We start from the raw sequence: 24697 nt of genomic DNA, 5'->3' as shown, positions 1-24697 counted from the left end.
GCTCTGGGATTACATTTTCCTATGCATTTTGGTGGACTCTCAGAGGCATGCTCTCACCACCCATGTGCTGTAGACAGTAAACAAGTGAGTATTTCTGGAGCAGCTGCCCATGTAAAAGGAGAGGTGCCTGTTGCTGCCCGGCAAAGTTGCAGTTTTATGGAAGTGCATTTCTTAGGCTTCATGCTCTCCATCTCTTGCACTATCATCATCAGGCTGCCACACCCCTCAATTCAGCAAGCCATTCCTGTTTGACAAAGGACATAAGTGTGTGCTTAAATTATGACATACTTCAATAGTCTGCTGACTTGGGGCCATAATGAATAGGATCACAAACCTTCATTGCAGTTGCTTTATCTTTAGAAACAACCAGCCCTGGACAAAATAGTGTCATACAATGTGTAACCAAAAAAATGATTACTGTTTATTTTTTGTTTGGCAAAATGCTATTCTGGGCACCAGGCACGTCTGGCCTTGTTTTACAGTCCTTCATTTCATCAGTTCAAATGTACTGATATTCTAAAATTCTATATTGGTTCTTCCACCATGCTCATCACTGTAATATCTGAGTATCTGCCAATAGTGCATTAAGCAATGTGACTAACATCTGTCACATTCTCTCAGCCTCTGCCCAGGAGGAGAAGGGTGTGGAGTAGACTGTTTTGTTTCCCAATTTTTAAATGTGTGCATTGCTGTGTATTTATATAAGGTCATTGAAATGTGCCTTGTACTTGGAGTGGAAGGTAGTGAGGTTTATGATCATCCTTAGTACCTGTGGCAGTTCATTCCACAATCTTAGATCAGTCCCTGAGAAAACTCAGTCTCCTGCACAAACAAGATTTCTTTATTGTGCAGAATTCCATTGTTCCAGACGACCAAAGATGTTGACCATCTTCAAGCTGGAGCATTCTCCAAATGAACTTTCTCTAAAACCACAAATAATTTTATTTTTAAAACGATAAGAGACTTTTTATGAAAGGAAGCATCTTATTGGCTGATGAAGGTTTGGACTGTATGGATAACATACCGGCTTATTGCCTGCAATTATCTTTCTCTAGTGTCTAGCCCCTGATAGGAGAAGAGCCTGCTTCTTAGTGAGTGCTTACAGAATTATTCTTTTCGCTCAAATGACAGAGGTTGTGGCTTTTGCAGCCTGATTTCTTAGACATGCTTGAGAATCCAAAATTCCCACTGAAGTCAATGGTACTTTGGGTGCTAAGCAACCCTCGAAGTCAAGCTGCTGGTACAGGAGCTTAAGGTCACAGTTTTGATTGCTGCTGTTGACCATGGGGTGCGGATGTCTGAGGCGCTGGTTCAGTATCTAGGAATCCAATTGCGACCCCCAGGCTGAGATTCAGGCAATTGCCACAAAAAAGTAACGAACCATTTTCTCAAAGCGATTATGCACTTCACCCAGTCAAGCGATAAGAGAAACAAATACTTTGAATAGTTGAAGCCCCATAACCTTTGGCCATGTCCTTTAAAAAGACCCAGAAGTGTGCGTGTATCTAGTACAACGCTGCTGTCGTGTATTACTGGTTACATAAACACTGGAACAGAGAGCAGCACATGGACATTCCATGGAACCTTTATGTCCATGTGGCCACATATGACAATACAGGGTTTAACTGCTAAAAGAGAATGTGGCAACTAAAAGGGTAATGGCAACAAAAGAGCTTGGTCAGAACTAGCATTTATCTAAGCCTTGTGGAGAGTCTCTGCTCTAAGTACATTTTTACTTATCACAGAGGTTGCCATATAGTGTTGTGTTATGTGACAAAGTTCCTTCTCTGCCTCAGTGGGTCCTGCGCTTATTGGCGGATTTGCTCGCCTCAGAGATTTCACGGCAGCCCTCAGTTTGGCCACTCTTGCTAGTGGCTCAAACCTGCCATCCACTCAGCGAACCTCATCGCTGGCCAGCTTGGGGACGGGGGGGGGGGGGGGGGGAGAATAGAGAACAATCCCCACAGTCCCTGTGTCCCACCTAGGGGGTTGGGGACAGGGCAGATCCCTTTCCAATTTAGACCTTCCCTTCTGGTGTTTCTCACAGACCAGGTTCAACTCCTCCTGCGTCTGATCAGGAGTTCGGGGGATGGTGGGGGAACCCGGTCCCACCCTCTACACCGGGTTCCAGCCCAGGGCCCTGTGGATAGCAGCTGTTCACAATGTTCCCTGTATCAGCTGCGTGACAGCTACAACTCCCTGGGTTACTTCCCCATGGCCTTCCCCCCAGCACCTTCTTTATCCTCACTGCGGGATCTTCCTCCTGAAGCCTGAACATGCTTGAACTCTTCACTCCTCCAGCAGCACACCTTCTCACTCCCTGCTCCTGGCACACCCAGCAAATAACTGATGGGAGGTCCTTTTAAACCATGTGTCCCGATTAGCTTGCCTGCCATAACTGAATCTAGAAAGTTCTTAACTGGCTCCAGGTTTCTTGATTAGCTTGCCTGTCTTAATTGGTTCTGGCAGGTTCCTGATTGCTCTAGGGCAGCCCCTGCTCTGGTCACTCAGACTTGTTCATCCAGTGGCCAATATATTTGCTTTCTACCAGACTCTTGTGTCCCACTGGTTTGGGTCTGTCACAGTTATCATAAAAAAATAAGTCACATTAAAGGAGGTCAGTTCACTGAAAGGTGCCTAAGGAGTAGGACATTTACTGAGCATTTAAAAAAACTAAATAGAAAGCAAATTGGCAAAAAGGCTGACTCAGCCCTTATGGAGTATCACCGACCCTTGGTGTTCAAAAATCCAGTGGCAGGCATACGGGCTGGAACTAAAGGTGTGGCAGCACCCCCAGCCTAAAGTAGTTTCCATTATATACAAGGTTTACATTTTGCTTCAATGGCCGTCAGGACCCCCCCTATAAAAATTGTTCCAGCACCCCTGATGGCAGGCCATCAGAATCATGAGACTGGCTTAAAAATTGTTATTTAAAAAAAAATGTTGGGTTCTTTGTCTTTTGTTTTTAATTATATTTTTATTGCTGTACAATACACAAATTTGAGTCACGTTTTCAAGCTCTATGACCATGAGAGCTAGAAACTTACTTTAAAAAAGCAAAAGAAAAGAAAGCTGAAATGCCCACATAATCCCAGGACTCTAGAAGCTAAGGCTTTCAGAAACACTTCACATATTGTAACACTTGTGTTAAAATTGCAAGTGTTGACAAAATTGCTCCACCTGTAAGATCTTCCTTAGAACCGTGAGCCTCGCGCTTTTATCGTTAAACAGAATTCTAGCTCTATCGGAGACAGAGAAGAGATGCCCCTGTCCCAGCACAGGCTTTAGCTGACTTCTAGAGCCTGTGTACATCCCTGAAGTAGAGGCCTGTGAAGTTCATACATTTCTACTCTTGTGATTTTGAACTCTTATTTATCACCATTTTCTTACATATATCCAGATACTACTTGCAACTTACAAGAACCAAAATAATGAAGGAATTAGTGAAGTCATAAAAGTCAAGCAGGGGGGATTATAACAAACACCACTATACTGGAAACCTATTGGAAATCGATTCCTATGCAACTATATGGGAATAGATTTAAATGGATTTGGCAACACCAGAAAGACCTGCGTAGGTATAGAGCCCTGTTTTGCTAAGGTGCTGATTTTTAAAGTAATATTACAATCCAAGTACAAAAATTTTTTTTCTCCCCTTCCATACTGCCCTGCTTCTACTGCAATCACCTGCCCTTCCCCACTGCTGCCTTCCAATAATGTTTCTTTTTTTCTCTCATTGCGAAATGGGAGCCAAATTCTTCTCAGTTACACTGATGCAAGGTCCCAATCCTGATTTTCCCACTGCTTCATCAATTCTCCCACAACATGTCCTATCATCCCTGCCCTGCATTTGCCCAGTTTCTCCCTATTCCCTTGCTTACCTGCATCTGTTCCCACAGTCTCTGCTTCCCCTTGCTGCTTGTGCCTTGGCTATCATTCCCACTTCTGTCTAGTTACTCCTGCTAGTCTCCCTTGCCCCATGCATCCTTCAGCTCCTCACTGTCGTTTTCCTGCCCCATTGCTGTTCCTCCTCTCCCAGTTGTGCTGTATCTCTGCATGCCCAGCCCCACTATTGACTTCTCATCTGTCATTAATTTTCCCATTCTTTAATTTTCAATAAAGAAGAGCTACAAAGACACAATATATGTGTCACCTGTCTTTATGCGAAGTCACAAATGACTATCAGTTTGCAACTGCTTTCCTCCTTGAATGTTTATAGTGCCTGCAGTATTACACCCTGTTCCCACAGTATTTGTTTCTCCACTCCCTCCAACTCTGTCATGGCAAAACAATTTACTGAACAGTTTTATATGTTGTGCTGTTAATTTTTTCCTGAAAGTGGCTGCAGTAAAAATCACCTGATGTGTGTTATTTCCAAATGGAACTGGCAAGTTAACTGCTATCCTAAAAAAGGGGAGTTTTAAATTGAGTAGAATATTCTGCTATGCCAAGATAATAAGTTATGTGCCCCTGCAGGGATGCCCAGATTCTCACAAAAAGCCAAAATCGTCTCAACTGCTTTCTCACCCAGAAGGTTTGGACCCTATTGAGCAGCACTCTTAGCCTCTTCAACTCAGCTTTATCCTGGCATGTTTCAAAACAGGTGGTTAGCAGGGAGGTGCCCTGACATTATCTAAAACTATATTATCCTACAGTATGGCCCTAATGGGCAGGGAGGTAGATGGGCTTTAAGCCACCTTTAGATTTCCCAGTGCATTCTGGGGCAGCCAAGGGTCTGCCTGGCTCCCAATATAAGTTAGAGCAGCCTTGGGGCTGGTCTAGCTTATGGTCTGCTTCCCAGGGCCTCTGTAAGCCATAGGAAACAGAGAATTGACATAGTGGAGTGTGCTCCAGCCAAGGCTTCTCCTGTCCCCTAGCCTGCCTTCTATTATACACCTTCATGTCCTGGGGACTGGGACCAGGACCAGCATAGACCCTTTATATAGGCTCCAAGCTGGTCCAGGGACAGTTTGTGCAGGGTATATTCTGTTTCTGTCCATTCAAAGGGCCCTTTACAGCACCAGAATAGCTCTGAGGGGCCTTAGTGTAATTGAGACTCAAGTCCTATCTATGTACACACAATATTAGACTTCTCAAGCCACACTAAGCTCCAATTTCTGCTCTGTAATATATCCATGTGTATCTCCGCATGCATATGTTCGAGAACAAAATTTGACCCTCAGTGAGAATTTCAGGGATATCTAGCTCATCTTCTCCTCTCTCTTTCCCCATCTTCTCCTCTTTCCTGTTATGCTCCTAGGGTCTGGAGCAGGGTACACAAGCATAACTTTTTACTATGCAGTAATACCAGAGCTGTACTAAAAATTTGGTAGAAATGTACAGACCTCCACATATGGGCTGTATCAGACTCAAATTCTCTGTGAATCAGGAATAATTTGGGGGGACACCCAAACCACAGGGGGACATGTAACACACACTCATCTACAGCCACTAAACTTTATTCCAGTTTTAGACATTTTGACATACACTGCAATCTGCAGGACAAAGATGGCCTTAATTTTGCATCAAACACTATTAACATCTATGCAGTGAGATATAAGTGATTGTAATGTCTTTTAGACCTTCTCTACACTCTGCCTATTTCTTTAAAACTCCTATAGTTGTTTATGCTGGCCCAACTCCATCAGAAGTAAAAGTACTAGTGCACCGAGGGCTCTAAGAAACCTCTTGCATTTTGTGTGCCATGTCATATAGACCTGCTCTGATATCTTAGACAAACATGCTTAAAGTACCAGCATCTGCCTATAGCCCTGTCTGCACTAGGATGCTCATGGGTGGTAGCAACTGTGGGAAAGTTTAGAGGCAGCCTTATAAGATCAAGTGTAGCAACACAATGACTCACCAGCATGGTGCCTCCTGCCGATTGTCTGGGGAATTAGCTCTTTTCCAGCTTACGGAGCACTCTCTGCAGGCTGGTGTCTTGCCTACCACTGGCCCCATGACCCTCCTGGACCCCGGTGCCCTTTACCCTGGGGTTCTGTCCCAGCAGTACCCACACACTCTGGGTCTCCCCTCCCTGGGGAACCCCCAACCCTCTAAACCCACCTTGCCTCAGTAGCTACTGCCAGTCTTCATCTAGCCCATGCTCACTGGGGCAGACTGCAGTCTGTAATGCCACTCATCATTGGCAAGTGGTTAGGACTAGCTGCCTCTACCTATTCCCAGGCTGCTCTTCTGCAGCCCCAGTACCTTTCTGGACCTTTACCAAGGGCTGCAGCCTAGGGGTTTACCAAGCTGGAGCTCCCTTTGCCCTTCTCCAGCTCAGGTACCTTGCTCTCAAGCGGCTAGCCCTTCCCACTCCAGGGCTAGAGTGAGACTCCCCCAGCTTCTGGCCCACAGCCCTCTTATAGGGCCAGCTGTGGCCTGATTGGGGCATGGCCCTAGCTGTGGCTGCTTCCCCCAATCAGCCTAGCTTTTCCCCAGCTGCAGCCCTCTCCAGGGCTGCTTTAACCCATTCAGGGCCAGAGCGGGGTAACTATGCTACATCAAGGCAGGGATCAGATCAAAGCTGTTTGATATTTCTTTAGATAGAGGAGCAATGAATGTAGCTTGTTCAAATGGCACACAGGCAAGTTTAGACAAGTTGTTCCTTCTATTATACACTGCATCAGCCTTAACTTGGAGCTTGCTAGTCTGGATCTCTAAAGCTTCATCTTGATCTTGATCTTAAAGAATCTGAATTTGTTCTGAAAGATGTTTGTCAGAGATTGAAAATTATCTGTGAAAGCAAAACTATTATCCTGTGTGAGGTCTGGTCCCTGGATTCTTTCTGCACCCAAAACTCCCACTGAAGTCAAGAGCATGGAGAATTCAGTCCCGGAGGGCCAGTTCACATGCTGCAGTCCTTACTCAGGTAAAAGTGCTGTTGACTTTGATAGGAGTCTTTACTAAGGACTAAGGGCTTGATTGTGCCTCAGAGATCCATGTGAGGAGGGCTCCGCCATATCAAGACCTCATCCCTCTCTACACAGAAAGGGGTTTTCAGTCTCCCCGCTGGTACTGTTCCCCACAACCCCCAATTGTTCTGGTATCTTGCAGAGAACAGTCCACAGAGGAGAAGGCAGGTCCACATTCAGTGGAGCAGCATGGTGGTGGAGCTGAAGAAGATGCTCATCATCCTCTCACTGTCCCTGTGGAGATTTCCAGGGACCAGTGATTCAGCCTGGGGAGGCCCAGCTAGCACAGCTCCAAAGGAGCTGCACTACTTAGGACTAGAGGGAGGGCATCAAGGTCCCAGAGCCAGTTTGGAGACAGGAGGCTCCTTCACATATGGCCCTGGCCTCCTGCACAAGCCCTGTCCCTGCCAATGTAACAATCGCAGAAAGCCTCTGAGAGGGACTCTTTCCAGGATTTTCATCCTGAGGGTTTTGGGACAATTTAGCCCTGAGTAAGGTCTTTAGGATCTGGCCCTTACACAGTTAAAACAGATGACTTTAGCTCCTGATCCTGCAACCAGAGCCCCATGGATGGACCCTAATGCCTGTACAGAGCCCTATTTATTTAAATTGGGCTACACATTGATGAGAGGGTCTGCTATCCCTGTGGATCTGACTGCAGGATCAGAGGCTGAGATAGCAGAGCCCATTCCAGAATGCAAAGAACACAGATGAGGAATGAGAAAATCCTGCACAAGGAGAGCAAGTTATGTTTCAGCAAGGAGACTGAAAAGCGGGTTAGAGATTCTGGACAGACAGAAGGATGCACAAATAGAAGTTGTTGGGGACATTGCTTCATAGTTATGTAATGGAATCTGTAGCTGTCTATAATTGTCTAACTGAACTGCTTAAGTGAATCGAATAATCGATCTGTCATGTTATAAACAGGTTTTTTTGGCTGGCCCTTTTTGTGTGATCACTGTATGCTGTCATGGTTCATTTTAGGTGCAATTTTCCTCTTAAAAATATTGACTAACACTTAACCCCCATACAGGAGTAAATTCCAATTTTGTTATAGTGACTGAAAGTTGGGGCTGGGGATGGAGAATATGTTTCCAAACTGAATGCGCTTGTGTCAATGAGATCAAATTATATACATCTCCACTAATAGTCAGAGAAAAATGCACAAATGTAAACATAGAAGGAGTCCCTCATAATTTGAATACTTGTCATATTTCACCATAATTCAACCTAAATGCCCATGGGCCACTTTAGTTTTATTTATTGACATTTTATTGTCTAACAAGATACTGTATTTTAGTAACATGAATTGATTAATCATTTTCATCACTCCAAGTGTAAACAGATTATTCCATCTATTTCTACCTCGCCTTCTGTTTATGGTTCAAGTGTGCCAAGCATTCAGACTCAATGCAAATATACCCTCCAGTAATCATGCATGGCATCCTTCATAACAAGCTGCAGAAACTCTCGAAAGCATTGCTGCTATGTTGTGGGGAATCTTGAGAATCTTAAGCTTAACTCACCATGCCTTGAAGCCTTCAGCAGGACTGGCAAGTTAGAGGCTGGGAGGGCGGTGGGATTCATCTGTGCAGATTATTATTCTAACGCTAGCATCTGTCATTTTTAGGGAGAAGGAGAGGGCCTGCAAGTAACAAATTAGTGGTGGCTGAGAATTTGTACGACACAATTTGGTAACATGAGTTTCAACTGGATCAAAGCTGGAGCATTCCTCAGTGGATGCCATTTTCCATCTTTTGACGAGCTCTATACAATCAGTCAAAAATATTTGATTCTTATGTTCGTTTTTTTTTCTTTTTTATTGGGATGGGAAATTTGCTGCCTCTTCCCATTTCCTTATCTTGACCATCAGATTAGTTAAGGGAAAAAAAATCTGAGATAACATTGTTTGAGTTTTGGTTGTATGTGTGGTTTAAGGATCACAGGACAGGGGATGGGAATCACATGCCTTCATTTTATTTCCAGGTATGGCACAAACTTGTTGGGTCACCCTTGGGCAGTCCCATAATCACACTGAGCCTCACTTTACTCATGTATAAAATAGAAATAATGAGCCAGATTTTCCACTGCTGGTATCTCAGAACTAGTTGAGGACTATCTGCTAAGTATATACTGCATGGGCAGATACTCAGCTTTGTGCATTAGTCTTTCTTTTTCCTTTGAGCTTAGTGTTATTTCATGCATGCACAAGGTGGTCTTAAAGTCCTGGGGTAAAATTCTGCTCCTACTGGAGTCAAGGGGAATTTTGCCATTGAATTTAATAGGATGAGGATTTCACCCCTGGAGTCTAAAGTCCTCTGTCTGTGCAACATGTACAGCACAGATACCACCAGTAGATTTGTATGAATTTTTTCATACAAGACTTTTTTTGTGTGTGAAAAATGCATATTTGTCAAAACAAACATTTCAAAAATTTGTGCTGGTTTTCCCAAATTGTTTCAGTAAACAGAAACCTAAAATTTTTTGAAAAAAGCATTTTGTTTCAATTATTTCCAAATGAAAAATTGGGGGGGAGAGGGGTGGATTTGGTACAACATGACTTTTCATTTCAAAATTCTCTTTAATTTTATGTAAAAAATGTTTTAAATGTTTCCGTATCAAACCAAAACATTTCATTCTGGCTCGAATGAAACATTTTGTTTGACCTAAATTTTTTTTTTTTTAAATTTTTTGATTTTGTTTGCAGTTTGACTTGGAACACATTTTTCCCCAATTTTTCAGAATTGCCAACAAACTGAAAAAAATCTTCGATTCATCCAGTTCTAATTGGCAATACAAATTTTGTACATGCTGTGCCATCTGTATGTCTTGTTTCAGAAGAGCCACCCCAAGAGTTAAGAATAGTCCAATTCTTGTTAGTGTCATTTCTATGCTCATTCAGTCCTTGGCCGTTAAGGTTGCCAATTAGTGATGGGGATTTTTGCTATGTGAACACCTGGATTGAGACCACCAACTCATTTCACATATTAGAGAACAACCATCAGTGGCAGTAGCTTTTTGATGACTACCGATCTGGGCCTCCTTCTAACCCGTGGCTTATAGGTGAAAGGTTTTGTATCTAATTACCAATATCCTGAGCTGTTCATTCCCAGCCAAACCCTGTAAACCTGATTGTGTTACTCTGTTTTATTAGCTAAATTAAACTCCATACTTGCTACTATGCTGTCACTGCTTCTTGTGAGCCACTAATTGCCTCTGAACAAAATGGGCTTTAAAGTACTGCAGAGTAGCTTCTCTAAATCTAAACTGTTAGACCCTGATTCAGGAAAGCACTTAACCACATGCTTAAAACCCACTGGAATCAACAGGACTTAAGCAAGTGCTTTCCTGAATAGGGAATGACTTAAGAACCTGCTTAAGTGTATCCCTGAATTAGGGTCTTAGTCAACAGAGTACTCAGACCCATTAGTCATCCAACTTTGTGACCTAAACCTAAAAGTTCAGAATTGTTCTTATATGCAAAAGAAAAGGGATTAAATGTAAGGCCATTGCAATGATACTTGATTTACAAAAATCAGTGAAATACTGAGCACTGAGAGTAGAGGGTTCATTCTGATTAATTATAGCTCACAAATACTTAATTATATATTTCAGTGTTCATTAATCTTCTAAGCCAACTTGCTAAATCACATTTTTCTGTATATTTCAGTCACCATTTTGATTATCGTAGTTCATGGGTTTCTTTGTACTTTGACTCTCATTTCAGCAACTCACAAATTTTATTTGTGGCCAAATCAAAGAATAAGCAGGGTCTCTTGCATATGGTTCATATCTGTGTCAGATGAAGTTGTCTTCCAAGTGATCTGAGTTAGCCCTTCTGTAAATGAAGGGTACAGTGTGTTTCTAAATTAAGAAATTTGAAAAGTGCTGCATTGAAGTGAGAGCTGCATACAAGAGGTGAGGGAATGGGCCAAGTGCAAAATTTTAATGGGTAGTACAGTCAAACACTCTAGCAACCGGAGCTAATGGGGACAGACAGGGTTGTGAAACATGAGCTCACAAGGTCTCCACTGAGAGCTATCCATTCCACTTAGTCCTCCCAAGCTTTACTTCACAGAGACCTTATGTTTTCTTGTTTCTTTTTAAAGCAAAAAAGGTCATATTAACATATTTGCAAGTAATTACAGCACCATGGGGTTTTCTTTATTAAGGGCTGATCTTGAGAGCCAGGGACTTTACATATTACAAACAAGTAGGTGTTTTAAATGGTTCTTTAGATATAAGATGTGATAGATGGAAAGCTCTGTCTCTTACTCTGCGTTTGTTCAGCACCAAGCACAATGGCACTTCGAACCGGACTGGGGCCTTTAGGTACTATCCTAATGAAAACAAACAACAAATGTTATGATTTTTTAAAATAAAATATGGTTTAACGGTAGACTTCAGTGACATTTGCCTTAGTAGGACCTTACTGGGAGGAGCAGGTATTAGTATGTCAAAGTTATCTTGGGAAGAGCTTTCTGTGGAGGGAACAAAACAGCATATTCTTGTTGAGAATGGATGTGGCCCTTTTAAAAGGTTATTTTAAACAGGTCGTAAAGTTGGTGGAGGACACTGACTACAGGCTTCAAAGCTTCATTCTAAGCTACTCACGTTCTACTAGGTAAGAGGGACTTTAGAAATGAGTGAGAGAATGTTGAGTAGGTTCCATTCTTCCATATGTTCTTATAGCCGTTTTCAAAATTCTAATTTGGGCAGAGAGTGTTGTGGTGACTGTAGCAATCACCAGCATTTAATAGTTTTAAATATGTTTTATTTACAAGATTCTGGTTCTGTTTTAACTTCGGATCAAGCCTGGTGTGAGTGCCCATTGCTGAAGTGCCAATCTAAGTCAAGTTACTCAGAATCTTGCTGTTCAAGGCTCAGTCTAATCAAGGGAAAGATTCCTAAAAGAGAAATCCCTGAGAGTACCCTGGAAGAAGGAATTCCTCACACTGATAAGAAGAAAATCTTTTAAACTCCTGATGAGGTGAAAGGGAAATGAATAGGAAAATGTGTGGTACATTAATGTAACCAAAAAGAATTGCAAATGTTACTGAGCAGAGTTTAAGGAAAACTGCTGTCTTGTGGAATTCCAAAAGGATTTAGTCAATTTGATTCCGTGTTTGACTCCCAGTAATGAGACATTCCAAACCAACTGCTCTGCATGGATCAAATTTATTATTTTCTTGGCCACCCAGCTGAGTAGAAAGGAGCTGACCCAATAGTGAGAAACAGCCCCCCAAAGAAAAGTTTGTGCATATGCATACTGATTCTTTACTGTGCCTTAGATGTTCATGTATATTCTCCTGCTAAAATTTGAGCTATAAACACACTTGGCAGCAGGGTTATGGAAGAATAAAGACATCTGCTTTATAGTTCCATGACAAAGTACTATACCATAGAAGGGGGGAACTTTAGTGATTAAAAGCACCTCCTCACTACTAAACAGCTCAAGTACTATGAATCAATGGCTGTAAAAGTAAACTCTGTACTTGTGGTACTGCAAATTCTAAAGAATGTGGAGAGGGTGTGACAAAGCAGTTTGGAGATAATGTTTGGGAATGGAGAATTTATGGTCATGCTTTCACAGGGAGCTTTTGTAACACGAGTTTAGATGGAAAACAGTGATACCTTTTCATTCACTAAATTTTAGCAAGCTAAAATATTTAAGAACAAGGCGGGAAATATTACATTCTTATGGTTAGAAACAATACCATACCCATTCCTCCACTGACTTGTTAAGCTTTTTAGAAATGGAGCACAAGCGTACCAAATCCCCTTTCTAAACCTTGCTTTTTTCACACATATTTTAATCTGTCTCTCATGTATAGATGTTATATATAATGTTTAACTAAAACTGTGCCTGAAATAATTCAGCCATTTTTCTACCGGAAATTACTTCTGCTGTCAATCAATATTGGATATCTGTGAGCACCTTCATTTTAAAATTCATTCTCTATGCAAAGAGCACATGCTATAATGTTGGGGAGGGTGTGCTGTATTCTTCATGGGATACAAAGAAGTTGAATCCCTGCTTTAAGTGCAAAAATTATGCAACCTTAAGCACTGTGCCATGACTGGCACCTCTGTAATGAATGCTTTCATGTGATTGGAATAATGCATAAGCTGCATGAAATTAGATATCAAAAAGCCAGACGTGGGGATGATATCCCAGAAATATCTAATCTGTGTGCTGGTAGGTATCCCTACAAACATCCAACTTACTTACTCTATAGTAGAGTCAGGATATCTGCAGAGCTATAAGGAGGTTCCAGCAACTTTGTCTGTCACTAGGAGATCTCCATTCATTTTAGTGAAAGCTTGGTTTGGCTTCTGGTATAAGACTCCAAGCCATGCAAATCTCACCTTCCTTGTGGTTTGATTACAAACTCAAAACTCAGGCCAGTTTATTGAAAGGGTTACTAAGGTTCATGATCCTTCTGAGTGACACTGACTATTTTTGAGCAAACCTAAACTGATTTATGGGTGCTGACAGGGGTGCTGGAACAATTTTTATAATGGGGGTGCTGAGAGCCATTGAACCAAACTGTAAACCCTGTATATGATGGAAACCACTTCCAGCCAGGGGGTGCTGCAGCACCCCCCCTCCACGCGCCTTATGGGCGCTGATCAAAAAACAAATTAAACACACCTATTCCTACTGAATTTCAGTTTTCAGTTGGTGGGAATCCACATAGATCAGAGATAAATAAAAGATTCATGCATAGCTTTGAGAATTGAAACAGCAAAGTTCAGCACAGCTCTACTTTTAATGAATCAGTGAGCAGGTTACCGTACTTAATGGGATTTATCTGCTGTGCTTAGTGTCCCACATTCATGGTGTGGATGGTTCAAATGGCTGTGGATCAGCATCACAGAGAACTGATTAAATGACTCCTTCTTTGCATTTTTTTCAATTGACCTGTCCATGGCAAACTTTCCTCACTTCTCATCACAGCTACTTAATTTCCTCCAACCTGCAGACTTCTGATCAGTTAGATTTGGATTTTCAAAGGCACCTACATGATTTAAGAGCAAAAGTCTCATCAGAAGCCAGTGGGACTTCTGCTCCTAAATTACATAGGCACTTTTGAAAAAAATCTAACTTTTAGTCACATTCACTCCCAAATTATCTCCATCCCTGATTCTTTATAGTGAAGAACTATAGGCTGAGTTCCCTGAGCCAGACCTTGCTTGTCTTATCAGCCTCCCAAAAGTTCTACACAGACATGTGGCTTGCAGGATGGTGCCTTCTCTAATACTTCAGCGACTCTGTTAAAAGCATTCATGTGAAGAAATAGATATCTGCAGCTATCAGCTCTGCATACCTGTGGTTTCAAATGTTACATTTCAAAATAGCCTGGATGAAATTAATCATTCCAATATCTCCCGCCTGAGACTTTGCTTGGATAATGACAGAACAGCAGTGAATACAAATGACACCCATTAGGACTTTATCCTGGGATGACATTTGGATCTTGTACATATCATCGAGACCAGGATGCAGCACTATAATGAAGTTTTGTACCTACTCTGCTATCATCAAGGCCTTATGCGGCACTGCTTTAGAGAAAGGGCCACAGCCTTCTCTGTATTCTTGATCAGTACATAGGTTTCCATGTTTAAGCTCTCTCTGATCCTTTTGTTGGGTGAAAACCACCGGCCAGTAATTTTCTCAGACTAATAATGACAATTCAATTTAGTTTCAATGATACAAAAGTAAAACAGATACAGAATAGGGAGAAAACAGAATGGAAAAAGATCATTGGCTAATACGTATCCAGGACAGATATTATGGAAAGAACCTTCAGACTGTCCATAAATGTCTCAGAGTTTGTTTGGTCACCACTTGAAGAAACTGGTTTTGTAGCATCTTGTTATATGTGCAGTCCCTTTGGAAGTGACATTTTTCCTGGGAGTATATGCCCAGGATCCATGAAGGGACTTAAGCATTGCAATTGCAACAACTAACTTTTAGGCACCTAGAAAAATAACAGACACAACAATGAGATCTACAAAGCCTGAGTTAGGTACTTGGGCTCCTTGTACAATGCATGGGGAAAGATGTGTGCCTAAGAATGCAATCCACAAAAGCCAGCACACAAGGTACATAGCAGACTAAATTAGCCAATGGGAGATGTGAAGGGGAGGGATTTGTCTGACTCTTCTCATGGTGATAGACACCTAAGTCTAGCTGCAGGGCTGCACCTGTCTCTGCTTAGTGATTCACAACTGAGAACTCCTCCCCTGGAGTCAGGCAGCTTAGGTGCCCAAGTAGTTTCCTGTGGGAATGAGTTAGGTGCCTACGTCACTCTACACAAAACAGGGCTGTGGTAACCACCTAAATCCCACTTTACAGCACTTACCTGAGATATGGAAGATTCAGGTTCAGTTTCCTCTTCTGTCAGTGTGGGAGAGAGGTTTAAAATTGGGGTCTCCCACCTCTGAAGAGCACGCTCAAACGACTGGGCTATGGGATAGTCAGATATGGGGCTCCCTCAGTCTCTCCTGTTGAAGCTATTCCACTGTGGATAAATACTTAAAGTGTTTCTGGGCCAGAGAGAGCATGAGCAAGAATTATTCTGCAGCCTGGTGGGTAAGGCACCCACTGGGAGGTGGGAGACCTAGGGTCCAGTCTCCCTGCTACAATTATTTAAGTATTTACCCACAGTGGAACAGCTTTAGCAGGAGAGACTGAGGGAGATTAACATCAGAATATCCCATAGCTCAGTTGTTAGGGCACTCTCCTGAGAGGTGGGAGACCCCTGCTCAGAATCCTTTTTCCCCCTTAGGGAAGGGGGGGGGGATTGAACCTGTGGCTCCCACATTCCATGCGAGCACTCTAACAACAAGGCTAAAAGTTATAAGGTTGGTAGCACGACCAATGGCCAGATTTTGAATGGGACCTGATTGGGTGGGTGTGCTCAGAGGCTGCCTACCTGATTGGGCCCTGATTAGGGCTCCTCTGCCTATCTTCTCCCTGTTCATGGATCACACTGGGGCTTAGGTAGGAGATAGGTGTCTGGATGCGCAGACTGAGGAAGCAGTACACATGCTCAGAAGCAGAAACTCAGGCTCTTGGGGAACTTTTACTCTGAAAATGTAGGCACTGAGTGAGTTTAGGCACCTGCAAGGTTAGGCAGCAGGGAACAGAAGGTTTGTGGATTGCAATGGCACCAAAAGCTTGGACTTAGGCACCTAAGGCCTTGTCTACACGGTGCAGCAATGAGCACCAGAGGGGTGTAAATACTAGAGCACTCTAAAGCTTTGCACTCTAAATGCCCCATGTAGACCTTGCTGACACACTCTAAAAGGTTCCTAGTGTGTGTTAACATAGTACTTTGGGACCCCATCTGTGTGCACCTGGTACCTTTTAGAGCATGTCAGCAGGGGCTGCACAGGGCAGTTAGAGTGCTCTATAATTCACACCCTTTGGGTGCACATTGCTGTGTGCATAGACAAACCCTTCGGCTGAGTTTAGTGCTAGGATGCACAAAGAATCTGTGACTTGTGACCTCTCTCTAGTTACCTAGTTAGAAATAAGTGTCCCTAAGGATTTCAGTTGGTTAGGGGGAGCTATAATTCTGAGTTGTGCTGATTTAGTATGACAAAGAAACCCTCAAGAGAGCTGGGTTTGTACCAGTTCAGAACTCGTGTGTGTGTGTGTGTGGTCATCCTGGCTTTCTCATATTTGTTTTGAAATGCATTGGTAAACACAAGTGTTGCTCCATTATGTAGAAAAGGTAAATATAGTTAAAGCTACTGTAGTGGGGCATGGATAATTAGCCATATTAGCAGAGAAGAAACTGGGTATGAGTTCCTAGTTCTATTAAAGATAATTAGGTGATCTGTCACTTTAATATGATACAGTAGTTGTATTTGCAGAAGCTGCTTTGTTGGGAATTTTTTCATCCTCAATTGGCCTGTCAATCACAATTAGAAATGTTACTTAGGGCATGAAATGCTGCAAATTGTTCACAGCTGTTTGGCTTGTCTTGGCCTGTCTTACAAAATGGCTACCAGGAGAGACAAGCTTTCCTTTACTAAGAATGTTAAAGTACTTATGGATCTTTTGACTCCTGCTGTGATCTTATCTGCTGTTGCTATGCAGTTTAATATCTTCAAAACCAAGCTAGCAAGACTGAGCAGAACAGAGAGGAAGTTTAGGGGTGGTGAACCAATCCAAACATCAGGTGGAAAGCAAAACATAAGAGGAAAGCACAGTGCTTCTGAGAAGTGCAAGGTTATCTGGCCCAAAGCTAAAACAAAAGGCACAAGAAATGGTGCCTAAATTGCACAAGAAAGATTTGACATCATTAATGGTTAGCTGCTATTTTGGAAATTGTCATCTAATAATCTTTTTAAGATGTAGCATGGAGCTAGGCAAGAGTGAGACAGCAATATGTTAGCCACATATAACATGACGTCTTGCTCTGAGTAACTACTTCACAGGCCTGAGTAAAACTTTAATACCTATGAGACTGGGCTTTTTAGGGTAGTTAGTCACCCAGATTAAGGTCATTCACCATGTGACCAAGAATGAACAATGAGGTGAATCAAAGGCAACTGGGACAACAGTTGTTTGGGCAATACTTTCTATATTCTCCTGGCCAAGTAAACCAGTTCTGCTAATGCAGGCATGACCTCCAGGGATGGCTTCTCCATTGGGAACAAGAGCTGAGAAAAGAGAGTTGTAAACTTGCACCTCTGGTAGAAAACTGTAATGTTGGCCATTGGGTGAGCTTAATTCTTCCATGCCCAGAAATGCAAATGTCTATTTTTTTATGTTCATAGCATACACAGAGAGAGCTGGAAACAAAACGTAAATACTCTTCCTGAAAAGCTGCAAAATAACACTTCTTTATTTCTTAGAATCCAGAAATCTAACAAATGTATAGAAAGGATGTGGAGAAACTGGAAAGGATTCAGAGGTGAGTGACAAAGATGATGAAAGGGGTTGAAGTGCAAGCCCATATGAACCGTATGGGCTTCATAAGGCTGAAGGAAGCGGGTGAGTTTAGTTTGGGAAAGAGGAGATTAAGGGGAGACATGATAGCGGTCTTCAAATACCTGACATGCTGCCATGAAAAAGAGAAGTTGTTCTCTTGCCACAGAGGGCAGGAGAAGGGGCAATGGGTTCAAACTACAGCACAGCAAATTTAGATTAAATTTCAGGAAAAAGTTCCTAACTGTAAGAACAGTAGGACAATGGGAGGTCGTGGAAGCTCCTTCACTGGAGGCTTTCAAAAGGAGCCTGGATAGCCATCTGTCTTGGATAGTTTAGACCAGAGGGCCCCAAACTGTGGGGCATGTCCCCCTAGGGAGGGTGTGGAGGACCGTCCAGGGCGTGTGTGGCAGCGCCCAGGCCAGCCCCCACAGTGGTTGGGGGGATGGAGAGCCACCCAGCCCTGCTCCGGTCCTGCCCCCAGTTGCATCCATGGCTCCTGGCCCCACGCGTCCCTGTCCCCAGCCTTGGCATGGCTTTGCCCTGAACCCTGCCCCAACCCTATGGCTCTGTTTCCGGCCTGGGGATGAGGCTGGGAATGGAGCCACAGCTGGCTGCGGGCCCAGCTGCTCGTCCTCACCACAGCCTGGCTGTGGCTCCAGCCCCCAGCTTTGGCCCTTGGCCACCACCTTGCTCTTGGCCTGAGACCCACCACCAGCTGCTGCAAACCCAGCCTCAGCCTGTTTATTGCCGGGCTCTCCTCGAGCTGTGGCCCCACTCCTGACTGGATAGGAGTAAGAGGGGGACATGACCCTGACATTTTGGGGTCTGCTGGTTTAGGCTCAACAAATCCTGCATCTTGGCAGGGGGTTAGACTAGATGACCCTTTTGGTCCCTTCTAACCCTATAGTTTTATGATTTTAACACACAACAATTACAGAGAGAGACATAGCAGGCTGCTAACTAAGGGAGAGAGGCACAGCTCAACCTGCCTTGCTACAGACTGACTGCAGGGACTCTGATCACACAGTTCCCTACAAAGTCCTCTGGCTTGCAAAGAGGACCAGGAAACATCTTAGAATTCAAAGTGATGGCTTGCAATTTTAACAGTTTTCAATACACTGTATTTTTCTGCTGAGCGCTAATGCCAGATCCTTGGCTCTGCTCCTTTCCCTTTGCACTGCTCAGGTGGTGTAAAGGGAGTGGAAAAATCTCCTGCTGGGAGTACCTTCCTCCCATTGAGGAGTTGAAGAGTGAGGGAGCAGTAATCCAGCTCCCTGATGGGCCCTCCTGCTTTGCCCATGGTTAGCTGGATGCAGCTAAGTTTAGATTAATAGATTCTAAGGCCAGAAGGAACCATTGTAACCATCTAGTCTGCTTCTGTATAACACAGACCATAGAACTTCCCTGAAATAATTCCTAGAGCATATTGTTTGGAAAAACACCCCAGTCTTGTTTTAAAAATTGTCAGTGATGGAGAGAATCCACCACAACTGCCTTGGTAAATTGTTTCAGTGGATAATTACACTCACTGCTAAAAAAAATTATCCTTTACTTCCAGTGTGAATTTGCCTAGCTTCTTCCAGTCATTGGATCGAGTTATACCTTTATCTGCCAGATTGAAGAGCCCATGATCAAATATTTGTTCCCCATGCAGGTACTTAGACTGTAATCAAGGCACGCCTTAATCTTGTTTTTGTTAAACTAAACTCAAGAAGCTCAATCTAGTTATCACTTTAAGGCATGTTTTCTAACCCTTTAATCATTCTTATGGGTCTTCTCTGAACCCTGTCCAATTTATCAACATCCTTCTTGAGTTGTGGGCACCAGAATAGAACAGAGTATTCCAGCAACGGTCACACCAGAGCCAAACACAGAAGTAAAACAATCTCTAATCCTATTAGAGATTCCCCTGTTTATGCATCTCAGGATAGCATTAGCTCTTTTAACCACAGCATTGCACTGGGAGTTCATGTTCAGCTGATTATCCATCATGACTGCCAAATCTTTTTCAGAGTCACTGCTTCCCAGGATAGAGTCCCCCATCCCATAAGTTTGTAAAGGTATATTTTGACATTTACCAATATTAAAATGCATATTTTGTTTGCACCCAGTTTACCAAGTGATCCAGAGTGTTCTGAATCAATGATCTGTCCTCTTTGTTATTTACCACTCTTCCAATTTGTGTCATCTACAAACTTTACCAGTGATGATTTTATGCTTTCTTTAAGGTCATTGATAAAGATATTAAATAGTGTAGAGTCAAGAACCATTCCTAGTGGGGTCCCTTGGAAATAGCTTATTGACAATTTGCCATTTTTACAGTACTTTTGAGACCTGTCAATTTTACATGCATTTAATTTGTGCTAATTTTATGACAGGTTTCAGAGTAACAGCCGTGTTAGTCTGTATTCGCAAAAAGAAAAGGAGTACTTGTGGCACCTTAGAGACTAACCAATTTATTTGAGCATGAGCTTTCGTGAAAGCTCATGCTCAAATAAATTGGTTAGTCTCTAAGGTGCCACAAGTACTCCTTTTCTTTTTGCTAATTTTATATCTTTCTAGTTTTTTTTCATCAAAATGTCCTGCAGTAATAAGTCAAACACCTTACAGAAGTCTAAGTATATTACAGCAACACTATTACCTTTATCAACCAAATTTATAAATCGCATTTAAAATATTAGGATCGATTTGCCATTCCATGTTAATTTGCGTTAATCACATTACTTCATTATTAATCAAGTCCCTTATCAGTCGCTCCATTATCTTGCCTAGGATGGATTTCAGACTGACAGGCCTATAATTACATGGGCTATCCCTTTTACCTTTTTTTAAAAATGGCACAATATTAGCTTTCTTGCAGTCTCCTGGAATTTCCTCAGTGCTCCAAGACTTACTGGACCATTAATGTTGATTTTCAGTGAGTTCCTCAGTTAGCTCTTTTAAAACTCTTGGATGCAAATTATCTTGACTCGCTGATTTAAAAAGGTCTAACTTTAGTAGCTTCTGTTTACCCTCCTCCAGAGATTCTAGTAGAATGGAAAATGTGTCATCGTCACCAGATGATGAGACTACATCGTCTTTTCCCCCAAATACAGAACAGATATTTACTCAACACTTCGGCCTTTTCTATATTATTATTGATAATTCTACCATTTCCATCTAGTAGCGGATCAATACCATTCTCAGGATTCCTTTTGTTCCTAATACATTTTAAAAACTCCTTATTGTCCTTAACTTAGCTGGCCATAGCTTTCTCCTTGTGTCCCTTGGCTTCCCTTATTGATTTTCTATAATTCCTAACTTCGGACTTATATTCATTACTGTTATCTTTCCCTTTATTCCATTTGTTTTATATATATATATATATATATTTATATTTAACAGCTGCCTTCACTTACCCTCTAAACTAGGTTCATTTTTTAACCATCACAGCCGCCTTCTTTTTCCATGTGCCTTTTTTGGCCATCTATAAGATGTTCTGAAATGAGTCTGAACTATTATTCACATTTTTCTGGTTAAGTTCTGCCTCCCAGCTGTTTTGGCTCATAATTGTTTTCGGCTTCATGTAACTGGCCCTATTAAAGCACCAAGTGTATATGTTACTGGTCTGGACTTTATTTTGCTTGAACATTATAAATGTGATCAAGTCATGATCACTTGTACCTAAGCTACCATTAAGTTTTAGTTCTGTGATCAGTTCTTTGTTATTAGGGCAAAGTCTAATATAGACTTCTTCTGTATTGGTTGCCACACTTTTTGAGTTAGGAAATGGTCATCTATTGTGTTTAGAAATTCAGGACCTCAAGCATGTGTCACTCAGATTGAAGCCCTACCATAATTATGCAGGTTTTTTCCTACGCATTACAGATAGGTGTGAAAGGAAGTGGTTACACTGTTCCATAGTGTGATTTGCTGGACTGTAGCAAATGCCAACCAGTACTGCATCTTGTGCTTTATCTGTTTAGGAGATTAATTCCTAAGCATTTAAGATCATTTTCTTCTGAGTTATAAGTGACTAAGAAACTGGTAATGCCAGAGTGCCACTACCCCACCCATTTTTGCCCCCTCAATTTTTCCTAAAAAGGTTATAACAATTGATTCTAACATTCCAGTTGTGCAAATCAACCTACCAGGTTTCAGTAGTGCCAACTAGATTAAATTTATGCTCATAAATGAGCAATTCCAATCCCTCTTGTTTATTACCTGTGCTCCTAGCATTAGCAATTAAAATTTTTTCTTCACATTCTGTCCTTTGGTTCCTTGATTAATTTTTTTTTTAACAGGTTGCACTGAGCTGCCGTCCACACACGTGTCCCCTACATCTCTTCATCACTTTTGATCTGCTGGATCTTGAGAGGTATCTTCTATAGTTTCCATTTAAGGACCTGCTATGGATTCTGTCCCTAGAAGCTTTATTCATCTGCTGAATATGGATGCCAAGAAACTATAGGGTTACTATTGGCCTCCTGTCCCAAAGTCCACTCACTGGATGTGGCACATCCTCCTTATCACTCTGGGGAGTAGCTTTGGCCAGACATTGCACTCTCCTCTGATGGTGTCTCTCCCATCACCCTCGCACCTTGCGGGCACTTCTCACTCCAGGAACTGCAGCCTCCTTTTTGGGACTCGACCCTCCAGCCAGGTCACTGCATAGTTCTCACTTCTGGGGGAGGAGGGAACAAAGTCTTCCCAGGAACAAATTGTCCCAGGAAGTCCACTGTCCTCTGCTTGGTATGTGCCACATCCCCAGTGGCTGATAAGGGAACCGGAGCCTGTGCTTTACTCCGGATTCCAGCTCAGGAACCCTCTAAGCAGCAGTCAGGGTCTGCGCTCCTTGCTGCTTTTCCCCTGAGCCTTCTCCTACCTTCCCCTCTCTTTGGATTTGTCAGCCTTCCAACTCCATCCTCCTAGAGAGTAATGGTGGACTGCCCCTGTATAGTCCTGCCCCACCTCACTTCTTCCACAGAGTAGCTGCAACTTACTTCCATGCAGCCTCTTCTGTTACCAGCTTTCTGGCATATATAGGCCCCTCCAGCTGACCCTGCTTCCAATCAGTTCCCTGCTCCCTGGCTTCTCCTCCAGGTGCAGCCTGTGGAGTTAATTGGCCCATCTGGCCACCTTAACCCCTTCCAGTCCTGTGTGGGGTGCACACCCCATCACATCTACCCTGATTGGTAAATCTGTATTAAAAAGACATGGAGGATGAGTAGAGATAGGGTCCAAACCAAAACCTTGGCTCTGAACTCTTAACTCTGGCCTAGGAACTGTATAATTTCTGAAGAAAGTGTTCCCCGTGGGGCATGAGTGTGTGTGGGTTTAGTTTTTCAGGACACACAAGGGAGGATTGGACCTAAATTACAAGTCACTTTCAGTTTAGCACCCTAAATGCACCTTGAGGATAAAATTCTGCATACACTTGGACGAATGCAACCCCATGAAATCAGTGTGGTGAATTCTTATACTTAATCTTATACTTAAGATTTTTCTTCATATATTAAAAAATGTCTTTAGGAGTTTGTGCTTTCTGAATAATCTAACACAAATCCCATTTCACCCTACCCACCCACAAAATGGCCTGATCCCATGAGGTACTGAATGCCTCCTGCGAGATACTGTGACTGCCTTTCTGTGGGAGCTGCAGGTGTTCAGGCCTTCTCAGATTTGGACAAATTGAAGAACAAGGCTGGCTTAAGTCACTAGGATGGTTACTGCCTTTCTGCAGCTCCTTCTTTTGAAGTGGGACTTTGATACCATATATCCTGCAACTTTCCTATGCCTTGAAATACTTGTGTGTATTGCTTTTGCTGCAGGTTGAGCATGAAGATCAAAAGACAGTCTGTTATGATATTATACTTCTGCATATGTGAGAAAACTTACAATTTTGGTTGTGGTGCATAATGGAAATACTTATGTAAAGGCTAAAAAATTATTAATTACCATGCTGCTCTTTTCTAAATCCAGTGAATATCCATTCACGCTCTCGCTTTTACTATAAATTGATACCTCAGGACTTCTTTGTATAAGACAGCGACATAGTCTAGCAGGATGACCTATTTATTTTTAAAGTCTGCTTATGTCAATGCTTTCTGTCCTGTGACCATGTTAGCCACCATTATTTCAGGGTGAGGTCAGTCTTTTTCTCTGCTCAGGCTGCTTGCCAGTTTCACAACACCTGCCTTGAAAGTGACAGCTCTATGGGTGTCCTCATAAATTACAAATCATGTGCCTCTATCCAAATGCCTTGGGACAGGCACAAAGTTAGAAACTGTCCTGTAACTCTAGAACTGTGGCTGCTGGATGGGACAGCTGAGAAGAAAACAGAGACACATCAGCAGGGGGCCAGCTAAATCTTAGCCAGGCTGCAAGCCCAGGAGTAGGAGACAGTTTCCAGTGTTACAATCTTAGAGTGTGTGTGCGTATGTGTGTGTGTATACACACCACATATATTAAGAGAATATGGAGTTCACCACAGTCTAAAGATTTCTCTCAAGTTGATGCAACAATGTAATCTTTATGGCTGGAAGAATGTGGAGAAACCAAGCTGCCAACAAGGAGTCTCACTTCCCATTTAAAATTTCTTGCTGGGTGCCCTACTTTTATGAGCCCCAAAAGAATTTAACTTGCACTCACTTGAAGTGTGTCAAAAAAGGGAGCAGGGTTGTGGAAAGTGAATGATGAACAAATACATTGTTATTCAGTCTCCCCTGCCACTTCACAGCTTTTGATCTCTTCAGTTACGGTGCTGTTGTTTACGCCAGTGGTTCACCAGCACACAGTCTCCTGGGGATGGATGCCCTCTGAGTGTACATGCAGCCTGAAAATTACCACG

Source organism: Caretta caretta, chromosome 3 (assembly GCF_965140235.1).
Source record: "Caretta caretta isolate rCarCar2 chromosome 3, rCarCar1.hap1, whole genome shotgun sequence".
Lineage (NCBI taxonomy): Eukaryota > Metazoa > Chordata > Testudines > Cheloniidae > Caretta > Caretta caretta.
Note: the sequence above shows the minus strand (reverse complement) of the source record.